Below are 18637 nucleotides of genomic sequence, written 5' to 3' on the forward strand. Positions count from 1 at the left end.
AGAGGAATCTTAATGTCAAATGATTATTCGCGAAGTGTTGATGTTTTACGAGGGTAAATTCGCGAGGCGAGTGTCAGGTGCTTCGGGAATTGATGTCTCGCCCCGAGTTCTGAATGAAATAAATAAATTCTCCCGACAAATCGCGTGTCATTCGGAAAATTCAACTTCTTAAAGTGGAGTTGAAAGTCCCTTCAGTCACAACTTTTACCGCGGGGAAAACATCGAGAAATTGGGGGGATCAATCCTCTCTGAGTGAAAAATGAGGCGAGAGGCTTTCGAGGTGAGTGAAAATAATCCCTGAGAAAAAAATAGTAATAAATGTAAATGACCCCTGCGTAATTCCTTCGGAAATTATACAATAAAGAATCTAGATCAGGATTTAAAATCCGGTGCTGTTGCAAGAGAAATTCCGAGGGTTTGTACAAAAATTTAATATAAATGAAAAGCCAGAGACCTCGCGGGTTATTTGATAAAATTTAAAGGGTTGTAGAATTTTTATAAAGATTTTCTCTCCCGTATATTTCTTTGAAATTTATATTTCAATGGTGGGTCACCTCCAGCAAGAAATACAGGACACTATAAAATGGTCACATATTGCGAACATGTCAACCCGTTGGTGCAAATATTTCATGTCGATTTTTAACGTCGCAATTAATAATACAAATGGCCTTCCACGCAACTGTTGTATCGGTTTTTCCGAGTTGTTCGCATGTGGAATTCATCTCAGTACTCTTAAATTAAATAGCAATATCTCAATTGATCTACAAATCCTGACGAACATTTGATGGATAACAAGGCTGTACAATTTGGGGTGAAATCATCGGTGGAAAAATCCCACGATAAATATTTTCAAAAATACATATTTCTCCGGCGCTGATTTTTTTTCGGATTGATAATTGTAATCTACTTGACAGCCGAATAATTCGCCACGAACCCTCGAATGGCCTTTTCGTGTTTCATATATCGTAATACCCCATCTCCTGTTCGTCAAGTTTATCCCGACCATGACCATTTATTTATGGGCGAATGTAACGAGAGACGAGATGGCCAGATGGCCTGACAATATCGCAATTTGGGATGCACTATCACCGATTTACTTTACATAAACGAAATACCAAAATTTTGCCCCGAGAGCCACCGAAATGATTCAGATAAATCCATTAATCACCCAGCATAATTAATAATTAAATAATTCCAATAATAATAATAATTGTAATAATACAATAATATCGAGCCCCGAACGTTCGAATTTTTCAATCATCATAATGAGATAATTATAATTGTCATCCATTTTATTTTTCAGATGGTAATAATTATCGCACCCCCAAAGTGAGAAAATTCATGACGTGCAGAATATTAAACTAATCACCTCTACCATTCCCCTAAATTCCGATAATCTCACTAGACACGTGTGAATGTCTCCATCAACTCTGATAATATCCCTAGATTTGCATACCAGCTTCTCCCACTCCCCATAATTCCAGAAATATTCCACCCGATCGTTACGTTCGATTTTACGGTTAAAACTGGCGAATGCGCCCGTAGATTGAATTCCCTGAATTTTTTTTTTCCCCCGAGCCCATGCCAGTATTACCAGCCACCTGTTACCCTGAGAGATGGTATTATCTGCTCAAAGATAATATCATAATTCCGGTTTCAAAAAGAATCTTCACCCTGTGCCCTAAACCGTTTCGCCATTAATCAGAATTCCGTCTGCGAATATTTTCATTCGCTCGCATTTACATCGATTCATTAGATTTCATGTCATTTTTTATTGGAGAACACAAAAATATATTAGGAAAAATATATAATATATTTTTTTTTCCATAAATATATTCTTGAAATCACCAGAAATATATAATATATTCCAAAACAAATATATCAATGATATCGAAATATATAAATATATTATATTATATTTATATTAATATCAATAAATATATTAAAATAATTGATCTATGAAATATTTAATATATCAATATATTGCAATATATTTTGAATATAAAAATAATATAAATATAGAAAATATATGTGAAATATATCGAAAAATGAAAATTGTATATTTTGAAAGATATGGATTAATATCATATATTATCGTGATATTTTTTTATGAGGGGTTCGACTCGAATAAATCATTCCTCTGTGATGATAAACCGAGGACTGAATCTATCAAAGACCCCAGCATCTCTGAACCCTTTAAAATATATTCTCCAACCTGTTCTCCAAAAAAAAGGGACTGACCCAGGTGCCCACTCGACCGTACAGAGGATTAGTTACAGAGAGGAATCAATAAAGTGGAAAGCCCTGATGCTACTGCAATATTCTTAAAAGAAAATCGTAAACCGGGCAAGGACTCTTGGAGCAACCAGAGGAACGAAAAAAGAAGGTGAATCAATACTTGAAGATACCCAATTCTCTCAGTACAAGTTAAGAACGTATTGTCTGGACGATAAGGGCTTTACGATAGGAAATGCCTGAAAAGCTTGGGATATATATCCTTGGTATATGAAAAACGTCCGAGTATGAAATGAGGATGAGAGACACCTCACAATGGATTCCTAACGAGTTCTTTGGTTTTAGGTCACGTCTGAATCTATGAGAGTTCAACCCTTTCCACTCGTGACTTTTTTTTTGTACCGAGCACAGCAAAAAATGGAATTCATTTATGCTGGAATAATATTATTTGTCTCTTGTTGGTTTGATATTTCGAGTATAAAATCATCGGGCTGCCAATATTTTTATTTCATTCTTTGAATTTTCAGGGGATTATCTTCATGCGACAATTTGTCCCTCACAAATAAGAATCTATAGGCAGATGTGGCCATTAAATTCTTACAAGTCCCTGAATCCACAAGCCCCCGATTTTTTCCCCTCGGTTGAAATGACACCCGGCAAATCTCCAGTGATAAACAAGATTTCACGATTCCTTTCCTAAATTACTGGAGGCGGGTGACGCGAGGCATGCGAATGAAATCCATTTTTTATGAAAGAACTATAACTCAAACTGTATAAAAAAAAAAAGAGTGGTGGAACTTGGAGTCGTTAAAAATACCAAAACTTCCTATCCACAGAGAAAAGAAAAAAAAGAAGTCCATGTAACTCGGTTGCCCCTCCACTATTGAAAAAGTTTGATCGTCTCCGGGAATATAATCATGGACGGACTTTTAATTCGTGAATTTCTCACCCTTCTTCGTACTTTATCTAATTAAGTCGGGGTGCGATTAACTCGTGAAATAAGAACTGTGATAAATATTACGATTTCGACGAGGGGAATTGTCATTTTATGAATTTTTCAAGAGTTCCATATCTCAATATATCGAACGTAAATTGATTCCAGATATTTCAGATTCCATTGACTTCAAGATTGAAAAATATCACCTGATATACGCTATAATTAAATCGATATATAATATATCGTGGATATTTGATATATATTGAATATATTTGGAATATACACATCCAAATATAATTATATTTGAAAAATATTCCGCTATATCAGACTATATCAATAATATTATATATTATACCCGATATACAATATATTAACATATTATTATTATTATTATTATGTTGGTGTATATTAAAATATGATATACTATTCTTTAAAAAAATTGGTATATTGCGATATATTCATATATTTAGAAAAATATATGGGGATATCGTCAATATTTTTAATATTTTACATTTGAATGAATTCTGGTAATTATAGTCTCTATGATGTAAAAATTTCCCTGGATATAAAGCAGCACCAAACGACAAAATTTGCATCTCATAATCGATTCAATGCCAACAACTTTCCCCATAAATCAGCCCCTGTGGCACAATAATATCTAAAATAACGCTAATACACCCTCAACTATCAGCCGGCTCGTAAAGTATAGGTACAGACAGGGGCATGCTGCTTGAATACAGGATTTTAACCGTCAGCAGTAAAGTGCTGTATTCAGGGCAACAAGCTTCACTCCACCGCCTACTCCAATATTCATAATAAACGTCGATTCTTCTCTCGCCTTGCACGTCAACTTTGTGCATCCCCTTCCGAATTAATATTCGTCAAAGGGAATCACCAGCGAGTGTTTAAATATAACAATTCTCTATTACGCGAGGGAAATTGTTATTTTTTAATCCATCAGGATAATATTTAGAATCTACAATTAATTATTCTATAATTTATTTTTTTTAGGAGGACTGCGCCATCTGGTGGTGGCGTCTTCAGACTCAGGTGGTCATAAAATCGTAATCCTAATATAAAACGGAGAGTGGAAATCGATCTCGAAATAGCTCGAAATATCTCGATTGACCGTTAGGATAAGGCCCGTGAGAGGAAACGGACCCATCATCGCAGGTCGTAGCAAAATTTTGAAAATTCAAAAAATCATGAGAATTTCATGAGTGTATGAAGTTCTCAGTCATAACGTGTCCCCGAAACATGTTGCCCCCATCTAAGACGAATTCTCTATTCGCCGATCTCTATTTTTCCGAGAATTCTGATTTTTCCATTTCTCCCAGGAACAACTGTTGTACATTCTCCACAAAAGTTATTTCCACTGGCGAATCCATATATTTTATCTCACGCCTTGTTTCTTATTTCACCGTTGGCTCAAGATCTACACAGCAACTTTCCACGAAAGGCGCCATACGATATCGTATAGATATTTTTACTGCACTCTCAGAGACAATTCCATCGAGATTTTCACCAGCATGTACTTGGCCATATCGCAGCTACTCCAGAATGAAAATTCAACGGTAGAAGGGACGACAACGTTAACACGATGTGAAAACAGCAATTCGCATGACTCCTACTGTTGATATTAATTCTTCCACTTCCGCGATTATACGAGCGCTCGTATTATTATTTTTTTTTTTAACGAAGGGCAAAGAGAGAATGGAGCTTTGGAAAATATCATTTCCATCGCTAATATTAAAATTCACGACTAAAGTCATTACGACTTTATCACGCGTTTAATTAATTTATGAAGACGAAGAGACACGACGAATTGACTGGTTATTTTGAACAATAAAAATGAGAAGATAAATCGTCTGGAATGATTCCGGTCCAGTGGAGGAATCCATCTATAGTCAGACGTCCGGAAACTTTCCACTTCCATCGGAATAAATTAAATTACACCTCAGGAGGCGGGGAAACATCGTCATAAAAATTTTTCTGAAGTAAATAATTGAATTTTTGTATTGCCTCTCACGTTGCGGTGGTCGGGATATTCCAACTTTTTATGGCAGAAGGTGTTGGAGAAAAATAGCACGTAGAAAAGATCCACGGGATGGCGGAAGGTTCTCACAACCGACGGCATTTCCTTTCGAGAGACTTTTCTTTTGTAATCCCGGGGATGCATCTTCTTCATTGTTGCTGGTGCCGGCTTAACTTTGATCGTGTGGATCATGTCGAGTTGGTATGGGTGGGAGTTTAAGGTCCGATGAAATCTCCCGGGTCTGGATAACCGCCTTTATGGCCCGAAACAGAGTGGGTTACACAGGAATTTTCCGACTGCCACGGAATTGCGGCCTCGTGGAGTTTGATGCTGACCGGAGGTGTTTTTCAGGGGTTACTGAGGGTTTCCTTTGTGTTTCCACGTGCGCTGATTTTATTCAAGTCATCAACAGTTATTGAACATGAACAATCATCCCTCAGCAATTTTTATCAGAGTAATCGAGATGAGAAATTTAAACGCTTGTGTATGAAAATTAAAATGATGTGTTTTTTAAACCTGTCTTTCTATTTAAATATTCTTGCTCCAAACATTTCGACTACCTCAGGAATCGCTAATTGCTTGAGGTCTCTATTTGTTGAATTCACCGCGTTAAGTGACTTCGCTAACTCAGTTATTGTTTTCCCCGCCTCCAGTCCGGAGTTTTCAACGCAGCTGTAGGTGGGGCTCGCGTGATGGAGAATCCTCATTTACAGTTCGGCTATCCTCCAGGGGATGGCCGGACGAGGCTAGGCATCTTCGGGAGTGTAATCCGGATTAATCCCCTCGCCGAGACATGCAGGGATGTTTTTTTTTTCGTGATGGGGAATTGCGAAGAACGAGCGGGACTGACGGTTGGGTTCTGGCGGCCACTCATAACCTGACGACTGATGACTGAAGATAGGAGATTTTCCTGGGATGGGTGGTTTGATACCATCGAGATGAGGGGAGATCGTTAATTAATGGGAAGCGAATCCCGTGAAGAGGATGATGAAGGATTTGGCTGGAAGACCGCGCCGCCTCGTGGTGGCGTCCAGGTACTAGTGACAAGTTTTTTAATCTTCTGGATTAGGGCTGTCCAATTGGTTTTTTTTTTTTTTTTGACAAATGATGGATGGGAAAGTCAGGACTATCTCTCAGAATAAAAAATTCATCGAGACTTCTTCCGAGCCTCCGGTTGCTCCAGGAGGTGGCGCTCGTCGGTTCCATCTACCAAACAGGCAAATGGTCCCTCGAGTGCTTGAATGGACCAGCACGTAGCATGAGTGGATCGTCTGGTCTGAGTGCATCAGGATGTTGCAGCGATCATGGAAAAATATATTGTTGGCGGAAGCTGAGGATGAGACGGCTGTTGGTAGCGAAGAGAAAGAAGGGATTGTGAGGACGTGATGATGAATAGTTGACGAGGGCTGAAGCTTCCACGGTGAGGGAATAATTCAGGGGGTTGAAAATTAATGGGGGAGGGAACTCCGGGGATGACAGTGCGAGGACATCGAATCGCTGATGAGAAATCGACGGCTAGTGCTGCGCTGCATCCAGATGATGAGTATCTCATGGAATTAGAAGGTTGGGGAAGGCCAATCGAGAGGTGACGAGGCAGTTCGAGATTGGAGGATTCCGCAGATGTTTTCGGGGATAAGTTCACGGGCTATTGACGGGGTGGTTTAAGGGCTTCCTGAGGACTTGGCGTGCGGGTGGTGGTGTCTCTTCCGCGTGATTAATGGTCTCTGGCAAGGGTTGGACACCCGGGGTGCTAGAGGGTTGACGATTTGTTGGAGATGCTGTTGATAAATCCACTTGACTCAAATGGAAAAATCAAGTTGAGTCAAGTCCAACTTTTAATTCGATTTTATTTTGAATGATTTTTTTCTTTCAGGACAATTACAAGTGCTACATCATCAGTGTGAAACCCAAGTTATCAAGAAACACCTCCATAATTCAACGGTAGAAGTCCCTCGACATTCGACGCTGCGGTTACACCCGTACCCTCCACCGGGCACTGCAATTACAGGGGTCGGATAGCAAGTTATAAGAGACCATGATGGACAGTCGGGCTTGTTACCCGAGATGACGACTCCCATAAAAATATTCTCCTGTACGTTCTCCACCAATTTCCACCGAAACTCAATGACAAAAGAGAGAATTCACTCGACAGCGGTGCGTAGAAAACAAAACATTTTTTTTTTTTTTCATTCAAGTGGAGCTCGCCCTCAATGCGATTTTTCGGATTGAATGATTTCGCTTTTCCTATTCGAATCGAGTGGGAAATCGATCGACCGCTGTTTTTTTTTACAAAGTAATTGAAAGTTTTACTTTAAAAAAAAAGGCAATGGTCCCCTAGTTCTCCGAATTCCATAATCAAAACATTCGAAATAAAAATACCGGTGAAAAGGCTCGAAGGAGGAATGAGTAAAAAATATCAGAAAAAAAAAATATCGTGAATAAACAAAAATAAAAAATTAATTCACTTACGTTTTTCCACGTCGTCTCCTGTAAACCAACGGAACAAAGGATTCCCGTCTCGTTCTCCACCTATGGCGACACTGTTCCCGCAAAATGTTCAGGTCAACATATCACATCTCGAACAAGAACATAATGAAATCAAACGGACTGACGATTTAATACATTAATTGATTTTTTTGACGTTTTGACGATTTATTTTGATTGATTTTTAATATTTGACGCGCGAACGACATGTGCGTCGAGACGCGTACTAGGCGACTGGGAGAAACTCTCGTTTCTGATGATTTTCCTAGCTTTCCTGGTTCTCCCTCCCTCACCCCACCCCCCACCGACGATGGAACCCACCCCCAATGCTCCTCACGGTCGTCAGCGCCAACGCCCTTGCGCATTCGAACCACGATGAATCCTCTTTTTGGACTTTGAAAAAAAATATATATTCCAAATATATTAAATATATTATATTCCGAATATATCAATATATGCAAATATAATATGATATTGTATGATATCATATATTAAGAATATATTATATATATTTTATATATAATATATTTCAGAGTAATATATCAGATTATATTTATATATATTTTCCGATATTTTGTTAAATTTATTATATATTTGATTTTTCGGAAATATAATATATTCAATATATACGATTTTTTTTTTTTCGGTGGACAAATATATTAAGTGAATATATGCATTTGCGTTTGGGTGAAGAGGAAAATCAACATTTTACTCTCGGATGCTTCAATGCCACAATCGCATTCACAGGGATTACAATGGGATTTTTTTCTTCCGGTGATTGCGGGGATGGGGGTCAATGCCCTGCGAATATTTGAAGGGGTGAAAAGTGGGGATTCATTGAAATCTACAATGGAAAACGATTTACTCGTGATTTCTGTTGGTGCAGTATTTATTTCGCAGGAGTAACGCAGCATATTTTTTTTACGCGGGAAGGACCAACGAAAGTTCGCGGACAGGCGATAGAAATTTCGTGGGGGTGTGGGGTGGAATTGGGGGATGATAAAAGGTATCATTTTAAAGGGGTGAACTACTTGAAAAATAATTGCAGGCGCAGCTTTACTTTTTTCTAGGACCGATACAGCGTACCTAGGGCTAATTAAAAGTTGGAGTATTCAATTAGTATTCGAGATTGAGTCTGGGGAATGCAGGGAGAACAAGCTGACCCGTGAGTGTTAAATTTAGATTTAACCGTATCAAATATATCGTTTAGAGAGCTAGAATAGTCGGTAGGAATGTCTCGATTGGAGATAACTGTTGAGAATATGAGGAAAAATTGTGATAATAGTCTCATATCCGATAATACCACCGGCTATCAGTGATTGTAATTTGTAATTATGAACTTCATCGGGCCCGCAATCAAATTGCCATTGAGATTGGATTTTTTTTTTCCCTCTCGATGCTCTGAAATTTATTATTACACCAGACATCTATCGATTTTCTATTTTCGAGATGTTCTGTTTACATTAGAGTCTGAGGTTGCGACCTCGAGAACGAAGAACTCGATTCTGTTTGGAATTGTAGCGATACGAGTCCCGTGGTACAATCAAATTGGGAAGCCCCGATTGATTGAGAAGATATACCTCGATTCAATTTTCGTTGTGACGGTTTATTATTTCTCGGTTGGTTAGCTCCTCGTGGGTCTCGAGTGGTTCACAAATAAGCAGTTGATCCTATTTCAAAATCGATGCCTCCTTATTTTTGGATATGATAACATTCACCATCGTTGAAAGACCAGACTACGGATATCGTATTCGCGGTTAATCCGATACCTCATGTGCTACCAATTCTCAAATAATATTTCGTAGAAGTGGCCTTGAGTGACAGCTGATGCCAGAGCATTTGAGTGATCACTTGCTGCACCACCTGGTGGTGGCGTCACTGCACTCAGGATCTCAGGGCATTCAGAAAAATCGGGACTTCCCAGAGGACTTTCACGATCTTCAAACCTGAAAAATTCCTGTGTAATCCTCAATGTCTCAGAATAACGCTTGATTATTCCTGCAAGCCTCAATAATTCAAGTGCAACGAGGTTAAAGAATATTGGAATTCACCTCACGTTGGACAGACTGAATTTCACTTGCAACGAGTGGTTCAACAGCTCCACCGATTCTTCGATAATGAATGCCCTCATTATTCCCGCTTCCGACCCCGGGAAAATATTTCTTTAGGCTCAATCATCCAGTACCCTAGAGCCCCGAGGACTCACCCCAACCCCAAAATTTAATTGCACTCGCCGGTTTTATCCACCGAAAATCCACTTTCACTGAGAACGTCATCCTATGCAACAAGGATCCTTATTGTATCCAACCAGGAATAACCCCTAACGAGAGGTGAATTTTCAGCGATCCTTTTGATATCTGAATTGCCAACTATTGTTCTATATGCGGAGCGAAGCGTATCCCGTCGGGGAAATAATGAAAAAAAAAAAGAACTGAATGCAGAACCGGAGGGGTCACGAGTTGAAGAAAAACCGGGAAAATATTGCAACCAATTTTCTAGGAGTCCTCTTTAGAAGCAACTGACGTTAATTACGACGTAATTAATTATCCACTGTAAAAAAGCTGGCTGATGTGGGTTCAGACACATCAGCGAGAAAGCCCCGGAACACTAGATTACATATGAATGAGCACTTGATATCAAGATGAAGGAGTGCATCCGGAGGGCTTTTAGGTGATTGATATTTGGTTCATTTGAATTGTGCGAAAATCTCCGAAAGTCATCGGAAGAATTCGAAATATTTGCTAATTTTTTACAGACCCTCCACGCCCACTACTAACCCTTCATACGACCTTCATTCGAACCTCCACGACCTTATCTGGACCTTCTGCACGCCTCCAGAACCTTCTCTCGGCCTTCTTTCGACCTTCATACAAAAAAAAAGAAAAATCTCGATAAGAATAGGCTAATCGTCCCCATTTATCCAACAAATTCGTTTGGTTGAGAAAAAATCGAGGGAAAAATTTTCCGCATGTTGAAAAATGGCATTCCCTCCGGGTTTTCTCTTTCTGTTGTTAATCACACGTTTTTTATTTTTTTTATTGGGACTCCTGAGTTGAATTTCTCAGTCTATCGTGGATTGTACACTATAGACTGCACTTTTCCGGTCCGACGATAAGAAGAGCGAACGGATGAGTTCAAAGTAGTTGGAACGACGCTTCTGTGCAAACGAGTCAACGGAAGAAGAAGTAAAAGAAATCCATCGCAAGAAGTTCCAGTATTTCCGGTGATTTTTTCTTTTATTGCATTTATTCAACCATTGGGATGGAGTACAGATCGTTATAGCCCTTGAATATAACAGAATAAGAAATAATTGGATTGCTCAGAATTCTGGGGTCTGTAATTGCACTTGGAATCGGGACATGTAATACGAAGTGTTGATCGGAAGAAGTTTCAAATGACTAGTCACTGGCTTTTTCAGATTCTTGTAATAAAAGACACCTACGTTGGGAAACGGCGAAAACTCAAAAGTTGTGTGAGAACTGCCTCGCGAGGTGTACGTGATCCAAACTTATTGGAACGTGAAAAGAGAGGAATAGTTTTAGTACCTCTTTCTCAACTAGACTCTAGTGCCTATGCTTGTTCGATTGGAGGGTGAATCGGTGTGTGAATGCCAAGTAGCTTAAATTTCAAAGGGATGTGAGATCGACCTGTAAAAAATTATTGCCGTGTGGGAAAATCGATCTCGCGGCTGTTTCAATTCTGTGGAGAGTGAAAATTAATGGTCTTTCAAGAGATCTGCTATCATCACAGAATGTTAATTCACAAAGCAAAAATTTGGTCGTTTAAATCGTCGAAAGAATCACTAGAAATTATTGTGTCCACCTGAGTTGAAAAATGCGTCCGCCAGGTGGCGCAGCCAATCAACAAAATGATCATTAAATTACTAGATTGTTTGATCAGTTATCGCAATAAAAGAGAAATAATTTAATCGTTATGCGTTTCTCGATAAGTAATTTCTATTTGCATGACAAAGAGTACTGATCAGTGCCGGTCAGAATTCCGTGAACTGAATGGACTCCGAAGACTCGAGAATCGAATTGCCCTGAATACTAATTCCACCAAAGTCGAACTGAAATTTCCAATATGGAGTGTCAAATATTGATACACTCTCTAAAGGTGCGCGGTATCAAATATTTCAAGTGCTCGTCGACGAAATTGCGGAGTAATTCCCTAGGTGATGGAAAAAAGGGGACGAACTCGTGATTGTATTCAGATGGGGCTGAGGTGAGGAGTCTGGTGTTGACAGGAGATCCTCACGTGTCTCTCGTTGAATTCCGTGAATTCTCACGATTTCGTTTGAAAAAGCGACAGCGAATGAAAATGGGATCTGTGAAAATCCCGGGAAGTTCTGCTATCATTTTCCACGAGAAACATTCAATTGATTTTGCGTAATTCCGGCTGCTTCTCCCCTGCCCCTTCTCCACTTCGATAGCAATGGGATTCCCGCGTCAATAAGAATCTGGGGCGGGAAAATTGATTGACGATTTTTTTTTTTCACATTTCACCTGTCACTTAATTTCTACCAAAATCACGATTTAGGTTTTTCGTCACGTTTCTCATTTTGAGGGACGACCTCCGGGATTCAGCGGTCATAATCCGAGGATTTTGGAGATTCAGTTGAAATATTATCACCCACCCCGGGGTGTGTCCCGCGACCATTCTAAAGTCGTATATTTTTTCCAATTTCACTTATCATCCCTTTGAATCTGTCAGCTACGCTGGAAGCACTAAAATTCAACTGCTATCTGACATTCCTGAAACTTTCAGTTGAGAAATCGCAGATGGATTTTCAGTATTTCGTGCGCCCGAAGAAATAAAATGTTATTATAAAACTCACGGTTGCAAACTGAGACATTTCGAAATCTTAAATTCAAGATTGGGATGATCTCGTCTCGAGACGGCAATTTTTTCCCCAAATCTGAAAAAGTTTTGAATATCTCATGTTGGAACTCCAAAATTTTAAGGTGTCCAGCTGCTCCAGTAGTTCATAGACGCCACCGCGGGGTGGCGTCGACATTTCACAGCCTCATAACCTCTCAATTCAAATGAGATGATAATTCTTGATATTCTCACATGAACGAGGCACTACGTCAGCGATGACTCCGATTTTTTTCCTTGTCGACGAAAATCCTGAAGCGCTGCTCCCATTACCGTCAATTTCTGAGACCACTCATCACATATTCGTTAACGCTGCAGTTTGATGCATTGTGCATCGATTATTGAACACTCGTTTTGTTTCAAACGCGAACAATGAAGTTACTCCACTTTCGCCATTGAGGGCTCTCAAACTCTCGGAAGTTTCCCTCGTGATTCGCACTCACCGGGAATTGAGGAAAAACGAGAGAGCATTGATTAGCGACGTGATGGTCACCTTTTGAAGTCAGAAATGTTTATTCAATAACAATTATTCTTTTCGCTGTGTTCTCACGTTTGGATTATTGGCCAACAGTGATATTTCGCTAGGGCCCGAGCAATTATCGGCGATGCGAGGAGCTCCTGGCAGCTTACCAGAATCTGAGGGCTGCAGAGGTAACTGAACATCAGGGATATTGCTTGTACCGAACTCCTGGGAATTAGCATCGAAATTAATCGATTAAATTTCTACAGCCAACATCTAACGCGTCGTCGTGGCATTATGAGTCCACTGGGGGGAGGGAATGGTTATTGGCTTCTTGCTGGTATTGAATTCAATGGGAATGGGAATACTGTGCCAATCATTGGGGGTGGGATCTATTGTCTTCACTTTGATCTGGAGTTCACAGATGAGAACATGAGAATATCCAATAGTCTCGGCAATTGTTGTTGACGGGAGTGCGACAATCAAACCGGAATTACAATTTAATTGACGTGTGCGCCACCTGGTGATGGCGTCTCGCAACTCAGGTGGATATAATTATTTTTGAGGTTGAAATGTTGTTTTATTCTCTGTTATTGGATGGATGGGTGAAAAAAAAAGTTAACGTCCTGGGAATTAATGATCTTATATCATTTTTATAATAATTATTCATCAGCGACGATGCGCGTGCGACGATTTCGTTTAAAATTAAAAAGATTAATTCTATTTTATTTTTATGGATGACGTTGAAATTCATGAATATTTTATGGACGACGAGTCGAGTTATTCTCCACTATTCACACTCGATATTTTTCACTGCCAGAAACTGCGCCTTCCAGATGCCTGCAAAGGGTAATGGAGTTTTCCACGAGTGGTGATATGAGATTTCCGTCGTGGTTTTAAAAATCGACTATCCCCTGCCAGAAACATGAAAGATGATACCAAGGCCATCTAACTAACCGAGATTGGAAAATTCATCCGTATGTCCATCTCCATCAATTCCACCTGGTGAAAACCCCCACCAAATGATAATCCACATTCCCACCGGCGGCAATTATTTCACGCATTAATATTCACATTCATAATTAGCTACACGAATCTGAATATTTGATTGCGAATTTATACAAAACCGAGAAAAACTCATCGAATAAATTGATGACAAGAATTTTCTCATAAATGCAGAATTGCAGTAAAAAATTTAGAGTGGAAATTCAAACGACTCTCGGAGGTACGTGGCAGTAAAATTTACCAGTGGTGTAATGAAGAAATAAAATCATCATCCAGATGATTTACTGTCGACTGGACTATATGCCATTCACAACGCATGTAACGTTCACGGTACACCTATTATTTACTGAAACGGGTTGTTCATCGTCGAGCGAAGCAGGACACGGAACCAGATAATTTACTGGGTCGCGAAATAAGTGCACGAAGTGCCGAGGAGGTATGTCCATAAACTCGAAGAAAAATTAACTACACCTTACTCGCCCAAGAGTAGCCCCATCATTTATAAACAAAGAACCGTCGATAAATAAAAAAAAAATATATAACATCGGTAAATAGTCCCCACGCTGTCGGTAATTAGCATGAAATTGCACCGGTAATTCATGATTCCGTGCTGATACATTCAAACATGAAATGCCAATTATTTACTCAAAAGCGTGCCCATCGGACAGCGGCTAAATAATACGCCTCGCTAACTCACCGTTAAACCCACTGGGAGAGAAAAACTCATTTTTATTTTTCTCCACAGAAAATTTCAAATGCAGAAATTCACTGCATAACTCTCGGGCTTTTATTCCCGTAATTTATAGAGACTTTTTCCTGGTATTATTTTTAACCAGAATTTTTTAACGCCTCGAAACGCCGGGTGTTACATCAGTCTTGTCGAGTGAAAATTGAAAATTCACTCGCCCGTGTTTTTTTTTCGGTTTGAACGATTTGCGAAACAATTTTGAGAATTCGATAGAACAATTCTCGCGGTGAAATTTACGCGGGATATCGTGACCGACTGAGTTTGAGGGACGCCACCACCAGATGTCCTCCCGCATTCGGACGAATTCCAGTGGAATTTGTTCTCAGTGTAGCGAAAATTCGTGAATTCTCCGGCAAATCTCCCTGGAAATATCAACGGGGTCGCACTCCCTTCGACGATCCACTTTATCACTCCGTGAAAACTTTCGCAATTAGTAGTCTGACAGCTGGTGAATGTTAATTCCTTCAACTTTGTCCCCCGGCACGCGCAAGGTCCTTCGGACATTTGTAAATTCCAGTTTTTCACGTCTCATTGCTGAAGTCCATAAAACTCCATTTATTTTTCCGTCTCACCCTCACCCCATCGTCCCACCCTTTTTATTTTGCGCAAATGTATGACGCCTAGTTTATTATGGACGTTGTTAAGAAAATTTTATGGTGATTGAGTGTGTCCATTGCATCTGTACTATCGGATTTACGTCAGAGACGGAATCGTCAAACAATAATGTCCCTTCGAAGCAGTACTATCATAGCCTTGATAACCCGTTGTCCCCAGATATGCGAATTCTGCGGTACGTTAACTCGACCGCTAACCCAAATGCGCATCAAATATAAAAAAATCAAATCTTGTTTTATGATTTCATATTATTGCTGGCTACCACCCCCTACAATACGCCATTGTCAATCCGACAAAAGAGGGTAGATGGAACATTAATTATCTAGATAACAATAACCTCACCGCCCGGTTAATCAACTCCCGCGGGTTTTGATTGATCGAGGCCCTCGGATATTCCACAAACTTCTGGATTCATTCGGATTCACTCGGTTGCCAATTGATATCGAATACAGTAAAGCCTCGAGAGTTCTCGATCTCAACTATTTCAGAGATAGCCCCGCCATTCAGGAACGGAGAGGATCTTTAATTGGACGGTCGGGGGAATAGAGCTTTCATTTCCTTGGAGCATTCCCATTTACATCGCACAGGAAAATTAAGTTTGTGGTGACGTCTCGTGGTGAAATTTCTGTCGAGAGGCCATCGCATCGATTAAATAAAAAATCGTGAGATTTTTTTTCTGTAAAAAACCCGAAACTTTTATCAAACTGCAATTATAATGAATCAACAATCATTATTATTGTAATAATTATAATTAGAATCTGTTTAAATTGTGTGGATGCCCTGGAAAATCGTGACGAGCATTGAGTTGACACGAATAATCGGTTTCTCCATAAATTTCCGTTAATCCACGCATGTACCCCTTGTTCGTGATTCATAATCGTGTCAAGTATTGGAAAGTCATGAAGCTTGTCTGCCCCGGGTGATGTTGGAAGTTGTAAAATGAGTTTGCGAGAACATTTCCCCTCATTGAAATTTTCCCAAATGTGAATAATTGGAAAATGAACTTAACTCATCACTCCAAATTACATCACCCAGCAAATTCAAATGCCAGACAACTACATCGGTTATATCACCTGAAATTCCACCCTTCAAATGACGAATATGTACTGATCAATGGATCATTGATGTGACGCATCGAATAATGAGAAAAAAAAATTGTGTCGATTTATCTGATGTTTGGATTGAATTGGGAAATTTTTTTGGGGTAAACCGTAGGTGAGCATGAGGTGAGAGTATGATCGAATAATTCGGACAAGGAGAGGATTTTACTTGCAGTATGGAAACCCATTGCCACGTAAATGCGATGCTGGGGGGATGGATCTCTACTTTACTCAGCATTTCCATTCGTGCTACTGTCGGAGTGGGTCATATTACCCTAAAGCGACCAATTTCATTCGGTGAACACAAGGTCGAGGGGTTTTATCCGTCTCTGACGCGTTCCCTCTGATACTGAGAATTTATCAGGCTCCCATGGCAACAGGTCGCCTAGCAACCGCGATTCCCACAATAGATGGATACTCTGGGTTGCGTGATGGATCTTTTCAGCTTTTCAGCTTCAACTGGAAATTTTGGAAATTTTCCCGAGTCGGTTGATTATCGGAGAATATGAGCACCTCCTTTCCTCCTTTATCACTGCCAAATTACGAATATCTTGTTAATTATCTGCGTTCTGTCATGGCCAGCTGTCAATCTGAGAGGTTAGGGCAATCCAGGTACAGGGACGCCTCCAGTAGGTGGCGCCGAATCATAACTACATATTCCCAATCAATCTTTTATCGGGATATATAATTAATCATCGCCCGACGTAATCACACTGATACCGTAATCCACTCATCGTGAACTCCGGATTTCAAATCACTCAATCCTTTTACGGCCCATTACCGAATAATTCTCCCTTTCTGTTGTAAATACTACAATAATCAATACGTGGAGGAAAATCCTAGTATAAAAGGGACGAGGGGAATTGATCTCGAGATATATCGAAATATCTCGAATGAGCGGGAGACTCGTACCACCACGACGTGTCAAAATTTTGAAAATTCCAGAAAAAAAAAATTTTGATAATCGAAAAAATTCGGGAAAAAAAATTATTGAACAAATCATGGAAAAATTTTCAAAATTAAAAATTCTCAATTAATTGTTAAATTTGGATGTACCTTGATGAATGCTGCATCATCCCCGAGGTAAGAATCGAATTAACCGCGAGTCTCGACCAGCGAGATAATACAAGTAAAATATCCGTGGAACATCTCCCTTTGTAGACTTGTTGTTTACTCGACAACGCAGTCTCTCCCAGAGGTAGCAGTAAAGTTTTGATATCTCGATTAGCCCAGAGAACTGCTATATAATAGGCCAACGTCAACTATAGATATATCGAAACGGTGAAAGCAATCTCGTTGAGAAAGTTATTTCATACTCCTGACATCATAATTGCCGATCGTAAGAGCTGAGTACATTACAGGGATTTCAGTATAATCTAGAGTAATGATATTCACTATTTAATCCCGCGCGAAATAATTTTTTGTTGTTCCAATTAATTGAGTGATTGAATATTCAATTATTGAATTTTGTATATTTTATCCGACGAAAGTGGAATGAATGGATAATGGAAAATATTTGCATTAGTAATTCGAATGGTAAATAACAGGAAATCAATTCTCAATTTTTACCATTAGTACCATAATCTCGTTAGTCTCACCAAACCGATGATAATATCTGGGATTTTACCCCACGTGAAATCCCACGGTGACGGTGGACTTTTATTTTTAACTTTAATACACCTAGCTGTGAAAATACTGTGGCGTAAATATTGTAGAAGTACGCAACACTCGTATTACCTGTTTTCATTGCGATATAAATGTGGTGGAAGGGAGAAATGGCCTAGAACTAATATTGAAAGTGCAATTGGCCGATGTGGGTCTAAAGCGTTCGATTCTATCGTTGTCAATTCGATGGAAATAATTCCCGGACTATTTCCAAAATTTTCCAAATTGGATGGATTTTTGAAAAAAAAAATTCATCTCATAAAAAATTTCTGTCGCATTCCGTGAATTATGAAAAGTCTTCAAATGAGTATTTATCAGGCATTCGGACCAGTCAATCCTTTTTTATCGATAATCGGCAATTAACCAGCTGATAATAAATGGATAATTAACCGATCGTCGATAAAAAAAGAATTATTGACTGTCGATAATATAAAAAAACTGACTTACGGTGCGTCGGTTCTCCTTTATCCCTGGA

This window comes from Fopius arisanus, unplaced genomic scaffold (assembly GCF_000806365.1).
Source record: "Fopius arisanus strain USDA-PBARC FA_bdor unplaced genomic scaffold, ASM80636v1 scaffold00104, whole genome shotgun sequence".
Classification (NCBI taxonomy): Eukaryota; Metazoa; Arthropoda; class Insecta; order Hymenoptera; family Braconidae; genus Fopius; species Fopius arisanus.